Below are 16,767 nucleotides of genomic sequence, written 5' to 3'. Positions count from 1 at the left end.
TCCCTTCCCTCCATGATTTCATCACCTATGGTAATCATGAGATTGGTTTTGAAATCTGTGAGTTTGTTTCCGTTTTATAAATAAGTTCTTTGGTATTATTTTTATTAGATTCTACATATAAGTGATATCATATACTATTTTTCTCTTAGGTCTTATGCATTTGCTTTAGGCACAGTTTAAAGACTGTAAAGTCATCATTGTATTTCTTCATAAATTTTCCTTTTTTTGAATTTTCTTTGCAAATACTAGCTATAGAGTTGATTCACTATCTTTCTTACCTGTGTGCTCACACTCTGCTCTGTCTCTGCTGGGATTCACTCTAGTCTATCTCGTGTGTGGTTTGGAGGGAGATTTTATTTTATTTTATTACATTTTTTTATTTATTTATTTTTCCCACTGTACAGCAAGGGGGTCAGGTTATCCTTACATGTATACATTACAATTACATTTTTTCCCCCACCCTTTCTTCTGTTGCAACATGAGTATCTAGACAAAGTTCTCAATGCTATTCAGCAGGATCTCCTTGTAAATCTGTTGTGTCTGATAAGCCCAAGTTGTGTCTGATAAGCCCAAGCTCCCGATCCCTCCCACTCCCTCCCCCTCCCATCAGGCAGCCACAAGTCTCTTCTCCAAGTCCATGATTTTCTTTTCTGAGGAGATGTTCATTTGTGCTGGATATTAGATTCCAGTTATAAGGGATATCATATGGTATTTGTCTTTGTCTTTCTGGCTCATTTCACTCAGGATGAGATTCTCTAGCTCCATCCATGTTGCTGCAAATGGCATGATGTCATTCTTTTTTATGGCTGAGTAGTATTCCATTGTGTATATATACCACCTCTTCCGAATCCAATCCTCTGTCGATGGACATTTGAGTTGTTTCCATGTCCTGGCTATTGTGAATAGGGCTGCAATGAACATGCGGGTGCATGTGTCTCTTTTAAGTAGAGCTTTGTCCGGATAGATGCCCAAGAGTGGGATTGCGGGGTCATATGGAAGTTCTATGTATAGATTTCTAAGGTATCTCCAAACTGTTCTCCATACTGGCTGCACAAGTTTATATTCCCACCAGCAGTGCAGGAGGGTTCCCTTTTCTCCACAGCCCCTCCAGCACTTGTTATTTGTGGATTTATTAATGATGGCCATTCTGACTGGTGTGAGGTGATATCTCATGGTAGTTTTGATTTGCATTTCTCTTATAATCAGCAATGTTGAGCATTTTTTCATGTGTTAGCTGGCCATCTGTATATCTTCCTTGGAGAAATGTCTATTCAAGTCTTTTGCCCATTTTTCCATTGATTGATTGGCTTTTTTGTTGTTGAGTTGTAGAAGTTGCTTATATATTCTAGAGATTAAGCCCTTGTCAGTTGCATCATTTGAAATTGTTTTCTCCCTCCCATTCTGTAAGTTGTCTTTTTGTTTTCTTTTGGGTTTCCTTTGCTGTGCAAAAGCTTTTCAGTTTGATGAGGTCCCATGGGTTTATTTTTGCTCTAATTTCTATTGCTTTGGGAGACATTCCTGAGAAAATATTCATGATGTTAATGTCAGAGAGTGTTTTGCCTATGTTCTCTTCTAGGAGTTTGATGGTGTCCTGTCGTATATTGAAGTCTTTCAGCCATTTGGAGTTTATTTTTGTGCATGGTGTGAGGGTGTGTTCTAGTTTCATTGCTTGCATGCAGCTGTCCAGGTTTCCCAGCAATGCTTGCTGAGTAGACTTTCTTTTTCCCATTTTATGTTGTTGCCTCCCTTGTCAAAGATTAATTGACCATAGGTGTCAGGGTTTATTTGCGGGTTCTCTCTTCTGTTCCATTGGTCTGTCTGTCTGTTTTGATACCAGTACCACACTGTTTTGATGACTGTGGCTTTGTAGTATTTCTTGAAGTTGGAGGGAGATTTTAAAGAAGAATGTGTAATTTTCTTCTTGGAATTAAAATTGAAAATGAAAGCCTCAATTTGTCCATGTGTAAAATAAGTGTAATACCACTAAACCCCTTCCTTTGCCAACATAATATCAGCTCAGAATGAGAAAAAAAAAAAAAAAAAAACTAGTCAGATACTTCATGCCTAATATCCGACAGCTTTAATAAGATCCATAAAAAGGAGTTTCCTGGTGGCTTAGCAGCTAAGGCAAGTCAAATTGAGGATTATAGTGACATGGTGAAATGAAAAAATAATAGTTTTTGGAGTTAGAGAAACTTGCATTCTCAATAAATTTACTGCTCTCCAACTCTTCCTCATCATTCTCTCTTTCAGTAAATCTTCATTTTTTCATCCTTGAAGCTCAGTACCAGGAACATGCAAAAATACTCTTTTCTGGTTCTATAATAATTAGGAATGTTTTTCCAAAATAATTTACAAATGAAAACCAAGAAGAAAAAAATGCACAAAAGGAGTTCCCACTGTGACTCACCAGGTTAAGGCCCCCACATTGTCTCCATGAGGATGTGCGTTTGATCCCCGGCCTCATTCAGTGGGTTAAGGATCCAGCGCACTGCCGCAAGCAGCAGCATAGGTCACGGATGCCACTCAGATTCAGTGTTGTTGTGGCTGTGGCATAGGCCCCAGCTACACCTCCAAGTTGACCCTTTGTCCAGAAACTTCCCTGTGCCGCAGATGTGGCTATAAAAAGAAAAAAAAAAAGGAAATGAAAACCAAAGAATACAACTCTAATGAAAAAAGCCAGAAAAGAAAGACAAAAGAAAATAAAGCAAGTATTGAGCTAACTCTACACACTGACTAGATTTTTTCCGTTTGTTTTCTGTTAGGCGGTTTTGAACAACCTAATTTGTAATGGCCTGGAAAATAACTGACAAAAGACAAAGAGATTGTCCAAAGATGCCTGTTTCCTAGAAAAGTTGTGAGTGAAAATCATCCACATAATATTAAAATATATTTCCGTTAAGGCAGTTCTATTCAGGACTAGAGTTGCATGGTCCAGGTAAATAGAGCTGCAAGAATAAACATATCTAAACTGGGAGCAGGTTGATGTCTTTCTCAATTAAATGTGAAAGGACTAAACCATAATGGGATTCTGAATTGTTGTAATGAGATATGGAAGTTTTGTAACATATGAATCTTTCTTTCTTTTTTTTTTTTTTTTTTTAGGGCTGCATCCTGGGCTAGAGCTGTAGCTGCCGGCCTACACCACAGCCACAGCAATGCCAGACCTAAACTGCGTCTGCAACCCAGACCACAGCTCACAGCAACACTGGATCCTTAACCCACTGAGTGAGGCCAGGGATCATATCCACAACCTCATGGCTCCTAGTCAGATTCGTTTCCACTGTGCCACGATGGGAACTCTTATAACACACAAATCTTTAAGAAATAAATATGCCTATGATGTTTGGCAGAAGATATCAATGTTTTACTCTTATAAAGCAGCAAGTATCATAACAACAATAAAGTAATCCAGGGTTTTGTGAGTCAAAATTGTGTCCTCTATGTATTAGTCAGGGTTCTCCAAAGAGAGAGAACTAGCAGAAGATTTATCTACATTTTCAATAATGACAGTTAATTTTAAGATGCTATCAACTAAAATACTAATTTCTGGTATATAAAATGCAAACATAAAATGTGCACCTAGGAATCTATGAAATACAGTTAGGAAATTCATACTTATTGTTTGATATTCACTACCTGCAGAAATTACTTCAGGAACCAGAGAGCGAGGGCCTAGAAATCTCATTACATGAGATGAAATGTCAAAGGAACCTGTGAACTAATTGGTGCTTCTAAATTACTAAAGAGAATTTGTTAACCAAAAGGGTGTGCTCTGCTTGTAGTTTAGAAAGAGGTGACCCAACAAACAAAGAATGTGCCTATAGCATTGTTCACACAGTTTTAGGATGAAACAGACCTCTGATCCACGGGGGATTATATTCCCATAGCATGGGTTTAGCATAAGTAAATGCTCCTGAATCTGTGGATCTAATAAGAAACTCCAGCTCATATTTTATCACAGAGAAAAATATAGTTACAACGTGGAGGGAATACCAGCAGACTATTAAGCTTGTAATCTGCAGAAGCAAAAACTAATTTTTTTAAATATGTATATGTGTTTGTATTACATATAAAAATTGGTCTGCATTTCCATGACAGGGACTAGAAGTCAGTGGAATTGAAAGAACTCATATATCAAATGGCCACCCCAGGATATTTCCTTGGTTTAAAGCAGTTAATTCAATCTACTTAAACCATATGGGCTCCTATACCCCATTAGGGAGAATCGCAGTGTCTACAAATATTAAAGGACTATGGGGACAGAAGAAGAAATAAGCTTCAGGATTTAATGGAGGGAGGTGTATCCTAGCAGGATTACTTTTACTGCCTGTTATAAGAGGAATAAAAACAGTCCTAAATTCTGTGCCAATTATGGGCACTGATTACAAGCATAGGGCCACCCATGGAGAACCAGAACACAAATGTTTCATTATTACTTTGGTGGGGTTTGGGGGGGGGTGTGAGGATGTGAGTGTGAATGGTTTAGGTAAAGGGTAGGAGTGCAAATGTTTATAAAGGAACATAAATAAAATGAGTTCTTAAGTAACTTCCTCCAAATGAATCTGACTAATCTTGCCCGTGTTTTCTTGGCATCCAAGTAAACTCTTTTTTTTTTTTTTTTTTTTTTTTTGGTCTTTTTAGGGCTGCACCCACAGCATATGGAGGTTCCCAGGCTAGGGGTCGAATCAGAGCTACAGCGGCCGGCCTATGCCACAACCACAGCAACACTGGATCTGAGCCGCATCTGCAACCTACACCACAGCTCAAGCTGGATCCTTAACCCACTGAGTGAGGCCAGGGATTGAACCTGCAACCTCATGGACACTAGTCGCATTCATTTCTGCTGTGCCACGACGAGAAATCCTGGCATCCAATTAATCTTTATGAAACCAGGAAGTGGGTCAGGCAGACAAGGCAATCAGCTGGTATACAAACATTGAAAGATTTCTTTTGTTAATCAATAGGGAACTTGTAAAATTTCTAGACTTAAAAGGTTGCTTGTCATATATCAGAGCCTTTCCCTTCCTTTTCATCTTTCTTTACCCTGAATTTACTGATAAATTTGGTATGCAAACAAATTAAGAGGTTGAAATATTAAAGAACAGTCAATTGAGTAAGAGAATGGAGATTTTCAACACTACATAAAACATCCACTACATAGATGAAGCTAAACAGAGAAGAAATACAGGTGGACTAAGTACAATGTAATGATCCTTTGTTAAAAATTGATTCCTGCAACTCCCCTGTGGCTCAGTGGAAAGGAACCTGACTAGTATTCATGAAGATGCAGGTTCGATCCCTGGCCTTGCTCAGTGGGTTAAGATCCAGTGCTGCCATGAACTGTGGTGCAGGTTGCAGACTTGGCTTGGATCCCACACTGCTGTGGCTGCAGCATAGGCCGGCAGCTATAGTTCCAGTTAGACCCCTAGCCTGAGAATTTCCATATGCCACAGAGTGTGGCCCTAAAAAGCAGAAAAAAAAATTCTTTGAATAAAGTGGCAAATTCTAGAGGTACAGTACTACTCAATAATATTCTTAGGCAATCTTAATTACACATTGAAGATCTTGATAATGGCTCAGTCTTGCACTTCCCCATAATACCTGCCCGTTTTTTAAAAGATGACAGGGTCTATAATTTTCAGTTGTACTCCATTGCAACCACCATCCACCCCTTTCTAAAGCAACCTTTTTCATGACTTAACACTGCACTAGCTCATAACATTTATTGTCTTTCCACTCCCTTCTGCACCAACAGTTATCTCCCACCTTAACTCACACCTCTTATAAACCTAATTTCTTATTCCTCAATTTTATTTCAGTCAACCAATCTTCTCTGGAGTTTTCTTTCTTCACTATGATACTATCCAAAGGCAATTATTCCTAATATTTTGGTATGTAAGAATATTATGACATTATCTTAACTTGAATAGAAATTTTGCTTTTTTATAAAGTTAAAACTATGAATTCCTTATTGTTTATGACTATAAATCTTGTTAAAAACTTCCTTACTCAAAGGTCCACATATTATTCGACTAATTGTATAGTTTTGTGCTTTACAATTAGGTGTTCAAGGCACAAGGAGTTCACATTTGTAAAGGCAGAGAAGTGAAAACCCCTTGAGGGGCTGACAACAGAGAGGCAGCAGATAAGGCAAGAGGCACAGGTTTAGGCAGATTTCCAAAGACTTACTGGTTTTCTCACCCACCCTCTGTAACTGTGCTATGCCTCACTCGTCCCACATTTAGCAAAAGTCCTACCTTAATTAATTATGTTCAGTGGAGAAACTTTAACATTCTTAAAAGACAATGCTATGAAAATGAACCAATCATCAAATAAAGAAGAAACCAGACATAACTAAACATATGATGCTGACAGTCAAGAATTTAGTATGTGTAGAAACTCAAAACGATCTTCTGGAAAGTAGAATAAAAGATGTGTGAGGGAAATGGGAAAGCAAAGATAAAAGCATTAGAGAAATCCAGGAGGGCCAATTTCTAATAAATAGGGTTAGAGAGAGAAAATGACAAAAATATAGGGGAATTTTTGTTTGGATTATAAATAAAATGTGACCATGCAAAGAAGTTCATACCAGCCTAGAAAATGAAAACAGATCTGAACCATAATGTTACGAAATTTCGGAACTCTAGTGATGAAGAAGAGAACTGAAAGTTTCCAAGGAAAGGATGAAAAGTAAGTTACAATTAAAAAGAAGAAAATTAGACGTGGCACTGTTCTTCGCAGAAACAGCACTAGATGCCAGGAATCAATAGAAACATACCTGTGAGTTCTGAGGGAACATTATTTTCAAGATGAAATTCTATTGCTAACCAAGTATGCGATCATATGTGAGGCTAAAATAAGACTTTCTCAGCCATGCAAGGACTAAAAAAAAGAAAGAATGTGAAGAAAAATGGACTTCTTGGCGTTCCCGTTGTGGCTCAACGGAAATGAATGCTAAGGACACAGGTTTGATCCCTGGCCTCGCTCAGTGGGCTAAGGATCCAGTGTGGCCATGAGCTATGGTGTGGGTTGCAGATTCGGCTCAGATCTGGCGTGGCTGTGGCTGTGGCTGTGGTGTAGGGCGGCAGCTGCAGCTCTGATTCAACGCCTAGCCTGGACACTTCCATATGCCATGGGTGCAGCCCTAAAAAGACCAAAAGAAAAAAAAGAAAAAAAAAAAAGAACGTTGTGTGTATTTGTTCAGAGGAAGTTATTAAAAGATTGCTACAGTAAAAGAAGAATATGAAACATGAAAGGGGAAAATAATGTATCTTCAACAAGGCATCCAATATAACAGAGTGCTTAAAATTCAGTTCTACATGGATGGATAAGCTTAAAGAAACAGGATAAGACACTCAGCATGTCTAGAAGCAACTGGTTAAACTGGAATAAAAGGACAAAGGGATTGGGGTTTGGGTATCCAGAAAAAATATGGAATTGAGGAGTTCCTTAGTGACTCAGTAGGTTATGGATCCAGTGTTGTCACTGCTGTGGTTCTGGTTATGCAGTTTCAATCCCTGCCCTGGAAATTTCTGCATGCTGGGGGCATGGACAAAAAATATTTTTAAATATACATATGTGTATATACATATATATATATTTGTGTGTATACGGAATCGAGAGATTATCTAACATGTTTGAGATTTAAGAAACCAACATTGACAGCAGTTTAATTGACATGATGGAACAGTTGCAAAAACGAAGCATAGATACAAAAGATAAGTAAATTTGACTGAGAGAAAAGGTAAATTGGGGCCAAATAAGGACAGCTAATCAAGCTGTCAGTACACTGCCTGGTTCCGAGGCTTTTTTATACTGTCACGATAATGTAAACAGTGTTGATTTGACCACAACTTGTGATACAGTTAGTTTAGGATGATGAAACAGGAGATGAACAAGGAGAGAGTAAGAGGGCAAAAACCTCACCTCCATTGGTAGACAATATGTAAAACTGATAAACCATGAAATAGTATAAGCATGATATCTAGAAATAAGAAAATTAATCCTAAAAGAAAAACATAAGAGCTAAAAGGGGTTGTCTCAGTGGAGCGGTAATGGGTCAGAAAGGAAGACAGTTTTTCTCACTATCAAACTCCTAATTTGATATTCAAACTTTGTACAAACCATTACCACTCCTCTGAGACAACCCCCTTTAGTGCTTATATTTTTCTTTCAGGATTTTCTTATTTCTAGACATCATGCTTATACTATTTCATGGTTTATCTGTTTTACATAATTTGTATTAAGTTCCTATAATGGAGGTGAGGTTTTTGCCCTTTTGCTCTCTGTTAATTTCCTCTCTCATACTTAATTTTAAAATATTACTTCACATATCCTGCCACTCATCAGACAGTGAAACCTGAATGCACAACTCTAGAGCTAATCCAGAAGGAAGAACAGGGGCAATTTCGAAGGGATGGTGATGATTTCATTTTGCAGTATGCTGACAGGTTGCAACGGTTGGGCATCACATTAAAATCGAAGTCTGTAGACTATGCCTTGACCTTCAGCCTCATACGTCCAGTGGTCTGCTGGTCCTACTTCCCTGATTGTCTTCTTCACCATTACCTCAAGTCAGTCTTGCCAAAACTACCTTTGCAATTATCCTCACCTCCACACCACCCCCTCTTGTATTTTCTTTCATTTGGTAGCATTGTCACCAATCATTCACCCCAACCCAGAAATACGGAGTCATCCTTGACTATTTCTTTAACTCACTCCTGGCAGACATTTCCCAAGTTTGCTGATATCACTCCCTAATTTTTTTAATATGCACCTTTATCCATTTCTACTTGCCTAATTCAATCTTTCATCATTCAAAGCCTGAATTACAATACTCTGTTTACAGTTTTATCTCCCTTAATTCCTTCCTTCACTTAATCACCAAAGTGATCTTAACCCTGTTTACCTCTCTACCACATCGGTGGTTCTTTCACTTTTTTTGAATTTTTATTTTTTAATTCATTTTTATTTATCTACTTATCTGGCTTTTTAGGGCTGTACCCGCAGCATATGGAGGTTCCCAGGCTAGGGGTCAAATTGGAGCTACGGGTGCTAGCCTACGCCACAGCCACAGCAATGCAGCATCCAAGCCACCTCTGCAACCTACACCACAGCTCATGCAATGCCAGATCCTTAACCCATTGAGTGAGGCCAGGGGTCATACCCGCAACCTCACGGTTACTAGCCGGATTCATTTCCTCTGTGCCATGATGGAAACTCTGGTTCTGTATACACCTGTGCAGGTGTGTGTGCATGAGTAATTGTAGAAAAGAAAAAGGGTTAGTGATGTTAACATAAAATTTTAAAAACTCAAAGAACACTGAATAATTCAACAATAATTACAAATCAATTATTAACACAATGTCACAATGAAGATCACAATTGCATTCATTCATTCAATCAAAGACTAGTTCTTGAGCACCCAGCAGAGGGTGCAGGGATTTCTGCTGTGGTCAACGCAATAGAGTTCCTGTTTTCACGGTGCTCACATTACAGTGGAGACACACAGACAATTAACAGATAAATAGGTAGTGATAAGTACTATAAAGAAAATAGCACATAAGTTCAGGTAGGTTGTTTTATTTAGAGAAAGCAGTAAAGGCCTCTGAACAGACACTTGAATGAATTGAAAGAGCCATGTGAGCATTGAGAGAAAGGTGTTTCAAAAATAAGGAAGAAAGCATGCAAGCCTTCAGTAGTAGGGGTGCTTGGAGTGTTTGAGGAACAGCAAGGAGCCCAGGTAAGTGAAGAGCTGTGAGCAAGGAAAAAACTGGTAGAAGATGAGGTCAGAAAGGTAGCCATATGCTGGGTCCCCCAGGGCCTCATTGGCCATGGTAATGACTGTACTTATCCTAAATGTGGTGGGGAGTCCCTGGGGGCTTTGAACAGATGACAAGCACTGTCTACACATTCTGGGTCAATCTATTCTCTTGATGATTACACATTAGTCTCAGGCATCTTTTTTTTTTTTTTTTTTTTCTTTTTAGGGCCGTACCTACAGCATGTGGAAGTTCCCAGGCTAGGGGTCAAATCAGAGCTACACCTGCCAGCCTACACCACAGCCTCGGCAACACTGGATCCAAGCTGCTTCTGTGACCTACACCACAGCTCATGGCAACACTGGATCCTTAACCCACTGAGCAAAGCTAGGGATTGAACCCACATCCTCACAGTTCCTAGTCGGGTTTGTTAACCTCTGAGCCATGAAGGGAACTCCCTTGGGCATCTCTTCTATGCAGTTTCTGATGACTTTGTAAAGAGAAGGATCTCAAGGTTTGCTGATTTTATGGGGTGAGTTCAGGATAAGGGGAAGAATAATGGATGGAGGTGGTTCAAGACAGAGGTCCATGTTCTCTTAATGCACAAACAACCTAGCATCAAGAGGATTGATTTTGTTCAGGAAACTTGTTGCTGATAGGCAGATGCTACCCACTTATAAACATTTGACTTTATGTTGAAAGTGATCATATTAACATGCCTGATATAACTCTGCAAAAGGAAAACTTATTTTGCTCTTTCTACCCCTGCTCTGGGTTACACTGCAAAGCATTCCTAGGTTGATTGACAATGAATGACAGTATGCCCCAATTTTTTTCCCATTATAGACCCATTTCCCCATGATTGGTGGTATTTCCTCATTAATACTTACATCACCATGACTCAGAAGAGAAATTCTCTTCTCTAGTTTCAATAAAAGTCTCAAATGAAAGCCTCAAGTTGGCCTGGCTTGGATCACATGTTCATCCTTGGCTCATTCCTAGTGGAATGAATAAGTTGTTCGGACAGGCCAGGTACAAATGAGGTGCCCATCCCAGCCCTGGGGAGAAGGTGCAATAATGGGTAGCCTGAGCAGAAAGAGAGGAGAAACCAGGCAGATAAATATACAGAAACATCTACCATATATGTCACACAAAATTTCAGACAATCTGAAGACTGTCTACTTCTATAGCCTGACTTCTTTTTACTCCTGAAATTAGATTCTTCTCTAGAAGTAGAGCAGAGTAGTTCAGAGAGTGGGCTTTGAGGTAGCAGAACTAGGTTTGCAACAGAAAGGTGCAATTTACTAATTAAATGACCTTGGGCACTTTTTGTAACCTCCCTAAGCCTAGTCCCTTAATTTGTTAAATGTGGTAAATAACACAACCAAAGACAATAATGTAAGAAAAATGATTGACAGAGGTCTACCAGGTAACAGGTGTGAGATTTCAGGGGGTTGGTAAAAAGTACCCATAAGAGATTTCCTGTCTCACACAGAGTAAAATTCTGGTTCTCAGGCTTTTAAATTACACTCTCTCTCCTGGATCTTCAGCTTTAAGATGGCAGGTCATAGAACCTCTCAGCCTCTATAATTGCATGAACCAGTACCTTATAATAAATCATAATTTTGGTTCTATTATTCTAGAGAATCCTAACTAATACAACTGCTAATTAGAGTACAAACCTCAGTTTTCACTAGTTTTTATATACACTCATTTTCTTGAGTGTCTGTGTGTATATACTTCTATGCAATATTCATACCATATACAAATTTATGTAGCTACCATCAAAATCAACATACAGAACTACTCATAGAACTCAATAGCATAAACAAGCAATTGGATTAAAAACTGGCAAAGGGAGTTCCCGTCGTGGCGCAGTGGTTAACGAATCCGACTAGGAACCATGAGGTTGCGGGTTCGGTCCCTGCCCTTGCTCAGTGGGTTAACGATCCGGCGTTGCCGTGAGCTGTGGTGTAGGTTGCAGACGCGGCTCGGATCCCGCGCTGCTGTGGCTCTGGCGTAGGCCGGTGGCTACAGCTCCGATTCAGCCCCTAGCCTGGGAACCTCCATATGCCGCGGGAGCGGCCCAAGAAATAACAACAACAACAACAACAACGACAAAAGACAAAAGACAAAAAATAAAAAAAAAAAAAAACTGGCAAAGGATCTGAATACACATTTTCCCAAAGAAGTCATACAGATGGCCAATCCACATACAAGTACATGAAATGTACTCAAAAATCACTAATCATCAGGGAAATGCAAATCAAAATTACAATGAGATATCACCTCACATCTGTTAGAATAGCTATCATCAAAAGACAACAAAATAACAAGGGTTGGTGAGGAGGAGAAAGAGAAATCCTTGTGCACTGTTGATGGGAATGTAAATTCATGCAGCCACTGTAGAAAACAGTATGGAGGTTTCTCTGAAAAATTAAAAATAGAACAATTACTATATGATCCAGCAATTCCACTACTGGGTATTTATCTGAAAGAAATAAAAACAGTAACTCAAAAAGATATCTGCACCCCATGGTCATTGCAGTACTATTAACAACAGCCAAGAAATGGAAACAACCATTCTATTTAACCAGTGGATAAATAGATAATGTGCCTCTGTGTGTGTGTGTGTGTGTGTGTGCGTGTGTGTATTTAGTCATAACAAAGGAAACCTTGTCTTGCAACAATGTGGATGAACCTTGAAAGCATCATGCAAAGTGAAATTTATAAAGTAAATAAGACCTGAGGATGCAATGTAAGGCAAGGTGACTACAGTTAATAACACTGTATAGTATATTAAAAGTTGCTAAGAGAGAAGGTCCTAAAAGTTTTCAACATAAGACAAAAATTATAACTATATGAGGTGGGAAAGAAAGATATAGGCATGTTCCATCAGCGTATAGTAATTCCTCATGCTCCTTTTTTTTTTTTTCTTCTTTTTTTGTCTTTGTTGTTGTTGTTGCTATTTCTTGGGCCGCTCCCGCGGCATATGGAGGTTCCCAGGCTAGGGGTCGAATCGGAGCTGTAGCCACCGGCCTATGCCAGAGCCACAGCAACGCGGGATCCGAGCCGTGTCTGCAATCTACACCACAGCTCACGGCAACGCCGGATCGTTAACCCACTGAGCAAGGGCAGGGACCGAACCCTCAACCTCATGGTTCCTAGTCAGATTCGTTAACCACTGCGCCACGACGGGAACTCCCCATGCTCCTTTTATAGTCATATTTTTCTACCCCATCCTTGTCCTCTCATCTCTTCTCCATCTTTATAGCTGTGTCATTTTGAGAATGCTGTGTCAATGAACTATGTAGTACGCAACTTTTGGGACTGGAATTTTTCACTAAGCATGAGGCCCTTGAGATCCATCCAAGTTTTTTCATGTATCAATAGTTTCTTCCTTTCTATTTCTGAACAGTATTCCACTGTATAGGTTCCACCGCACTCGTGTTTGCCTAACCATTCATCTGTTGAAAGACATTTCCCTTGCTTCCTCTCAAATCTATTTTTAAAGAAATAAACATTTGGAAATCTTGGGTCTTTCCCTTATATAAAGAACTTTGTCTGCCTCAGTAGTGATTAATTCACTGGTTAAGAGTTTCTGAACGAGAAAAATGCAGTAGGAGGTAGGAGCAGGTGGGACATGGAAGCTGCTGTCATTCGTAATGAGCATTACATGGGATGTCACTCTGACTAAATATGCACTTTATGAGGGTGATTTTTAAAATTAAATCCTAAACTGTATCAAGTCTTAGGAGGCTGTGGAGGGAGGGGGTGACCAGAAATGGTGGGCATGAGGCAGAGGGCTGGCCCATTTGAAACGTTACAGAGGGGAATGGAGGAGGGGTGACGGGGAAACGGTGTGGAAATGAGTGGAGCATCACCTTTCCTGTGTTTCTGAAACAGGAAGGATGACAACATGGGAATCACTTACACTTCCCATTTCCCTCAAGTTACCAGTGGCTGGACTGTCACTGCTCCCAGTTCCGTTGAGCCTACACTTACGTCTGGCAATAGCCGTTTCATTACTGATTTTACAAAACCATTGTATGAAAGGAAAACTCACCAAACAAGGAAATATTCTGTGTTACAACAAATTCAGAAGAATGTGTTCTTTTTAAGTCAGCTAAGTTTCTGTACATTTGAGGTTAGTTTTAACTCACCTTGGTTAATAATTCACCCTGTTCAGACCTTCAGTTGTTATACCTACAAAAGAGAATAAGTCTTATCTTCTGAAGGCAATGAAACAAGTAAAAAAAAAAAAAAAATTCTTCGAATTGCCATTTTTACTATTACATTAACATAGCGCTGTATCTGTCAAAATTTTCTACTGGAAAGCAGTTTTGCGAGGTTCTAGGTGAACAAAAATCCATTTTAGATAGGGTCTCTGCTCTCAGAGGACTCCCAATTTAACTTAGTGGAGAAAATAAATGCTGAAAGTATAAAACACGGCGTTGTAGCAATTACAGATGAAATCAGGTGTTCAGGGTGGTATGGCATAGAGGTATTATAGCAATTACAAATAAATATTTTGGTTCCTTGACATGTTCTTCTTCAATAAATTTTCCTTCCCTCTTCCCTAGTGGCCCACTTTCATAATCATCACCTAGATAAAGTCATCAGGCTACTAAATCAAGCATCTTGCCTTGTGACCACATCCAGATTGCTTGTTCGATACTCCCCACTCGCCATGGGACCACTCCTAGCTCCCTTGGTTTAGCTCTCTGTCCTTTAATATCTTGACCATATCTCTCTTCTTTAGATCACTTCTGTCTTTCGTTCTCTCCTTTTCCAAAATAAACATAATGTTCCATCGCTTCAATAATTCTGTTGCCAAAACATTAAGTTCTCTTGTCCCCTTTCATTCCTTCTTTTAATGGTAAAAATCTCTGAAAGAAACTAAATATCCATGTTCTTCAATCTTTTTTTTTCCTTTTTTTTTTAATAGGGCCACACCTGCAGCATATGGATGTTCCCAGGCCAGGGGTAGAATCAGAGCTGCAGCTGCTGGGCCTGCACCACAGCCACAGCAACACAGGATTCGAGCCACGTCTGGGACCTACACCACAGCTCACAGCTCCTTAACCCACTGAGCGAGGCCAGGGATCAAACTCGCATCCTCATAATACTGGTCGGGTTCATTAACCACTGAGCCACAACTGGAACTCCCCATTTTCTCCACTTTTACTCCATACTTTCTCCACACTTACTCCATACTCACAGGAGAAAAAGATGGTACCCTACAAATTCATGACTATTAAATTAAATGTGCCTTCAGTATCCCTGGGAATCCCATTGTGTTTCCTTGAACAGCCTTCTCCTTCCTTTCCAAGAAGGCTTTTTCATAGCTTCTCTCTCCTCAAACTTCTGCTCTGGACCCATTTTTCCCCTTGCTCCCTGAAGATGGCCTCCCTTCACCTTAATAGAGAAAATTGAGGCCAGTAGAGGTGAACTCCAACAAGTTCCTCCTAACATACCTAGAATGTCCCTGCACCTGGATCTACTCCTATTTCAGCAAATGTGCCCCTCCTCCTATTCAAGACATGGCCTCAACCTGGATTCCTACTCCCTTGTGAGCCCAACACCATCATCCATTGTCTCTTCTTCCTCTGGTCTTTGTACATCTTACCCTATATTAGCCCTTCCCATCAGCACTTAAACATGCACTCAGAAGTAACCTCCTCCCTTAATCTCACTTCCTTCTTTCTAGTAACCATCCTCCTTCCTCCTTTCCCCAGCTTACCACAGTGGTAGGGGGTGAGGGGAAGCTGGTTTTCAACCATGATACCTATAGTTTTGGCCTCACTGCAGTTCACTAGTGCCATCCTCCCTACCCATCCCTTTTCTAGTAAAAGACCATCCTCTCAACTACAGAAGTGGGCTTATGTCCCAAACCTAACCAAGTGTGGCCCTTCTCTGGCTTCAGCAATTAGTGATTGGTCTTGTGACCTGTGTAACTCAGGGCCCCAAACAGTAAACAGAAACCACACTGGGTATCTCAAAGAGAGTGGAATTAACCCAGGGAACGCTTTTGTTAAGTATGGAAAGTTTGAAAGAGCAAACAGAAAGTTAATAACTGCTAGATCTGCAGAAGCAAAAAGGGTTGAGGGGGTAGGAACACAGGTGTTCACGGGAGGCAGTCCGGGTGCTCCAAATTGTAGGGGGCAGCTCTCCACATCAGGGTGTGGACTTTTGCAGAGGGTATTTGGGCAGATCCCTAGATGAGCTACAGCCTAGCAGGTGATGTGCAACAGAACAACTGCCCCTCCGACTGCAAAGGGTTATGTCCTGGGAGCTGCTGTTTCGTCTAAGGAACACAAAAAAGCCAGTGCTGAGAGTTCAGAAAGAAGTTGAAATCTGAAGACACATTTCCCTGCTGCTGAAGTGATGAGATACAGACAGACAGAAAAAGGGAAAAGAAATTGCTTTCTTCCCTCCTCTTCCAATTTTTATCTAGTGTCTTCCATTAATAGACTAATAAGAAACCAAGCAGACAAAAGACTCTGAGAGATATAGTCCCAGCCCCAGTATCACAAAGCAGGATACAAAAGTTTAGAGTTGGGAAAAAACTTGGCATACAACCAAGCTAGATTAGGCCTGGGAATCCAATAGGAAATCAATAGGAACTTCTTTTTCTCCTCAACTTCTAGGGCTGTGAGTATTGATCTCAGAGTTCAGGTAGCATGAAGAAAAGCCTGACCGAAGAACAGCAGAATGAATCAAGCGGGTCCCTTGATCAAAGGATGGTGTCTCCAACAATTTCCATCCAGGAGTAAGAGAAAATTGACCTATAAATAAATTTTAGAGGTTCTTTTAATTATAAACGTTATGTTTTGATCATGGCAAGAAGCATGCTTGTTCAATGTAACAGTTACTCCAACAACTTTGAAGAGGAGACGAGAGGAGGAAAAGCCAGGGAAAGAGACAGAGAAGCTTTTGTCAAGGAGGCAAGACAGATCAAAACAATAACTCGGAAGTCAAAGGCAGACAGATTTTCAAGAGA

The 16,767-nt window shown here is 40.0% G+C and overlaps 1 protein-coding gene across 1 annotated transcript in view; it reads right to left on the bottom strand.

Moving 5' to 3' along the window:
• Window positions 1-16,767, bottom strand: part of PLA2G4A (phospholipase A2 group IVA) — a 369,657-nt gene that overhangs the window by 321,507 nt on the left and 31,383 nt on the right. The window contains exons 5-7 of the mRNA XM_084977979.1: window positions 13,928-13,970; window positions 12,054-12,193; window positions 10,655-10,850 (exon numbers count right to left, since the gene is read on the bottom strand). The gene's annotated coding sequence lies outside the window, so the exon portion shown is untranslated. The remainder of the gene's footprint in view (window positions 1-10,654; window positions 10,851-12,053; window positions 12,194-13,927; window positions 13,971-16,767) is intronic.

Source organism: Sus scrofa, chromosome 9 (genome assembly GCF_054392235.1).
Source record: "Sus scrofa isolate SSC_HxYL_T2T_F1_AM1 chromosome 9, Sscrofa_HxYL_maternal_Yorkshire_Landrace_v2.0, whole genome shotgun sequence".
Taxonomy (NCBI): domain Eukaryota; kingdom Metazoa; phylum Chordata; class Mammalia; order Artiodactyla; family Suidae; genus Sus; species Sus scrofa.
The sequence above is the reverse complement of the archived record's forward strand: the minus strand, read 5'-3'. Positions and strand labels throughout refer to the sequence as shown.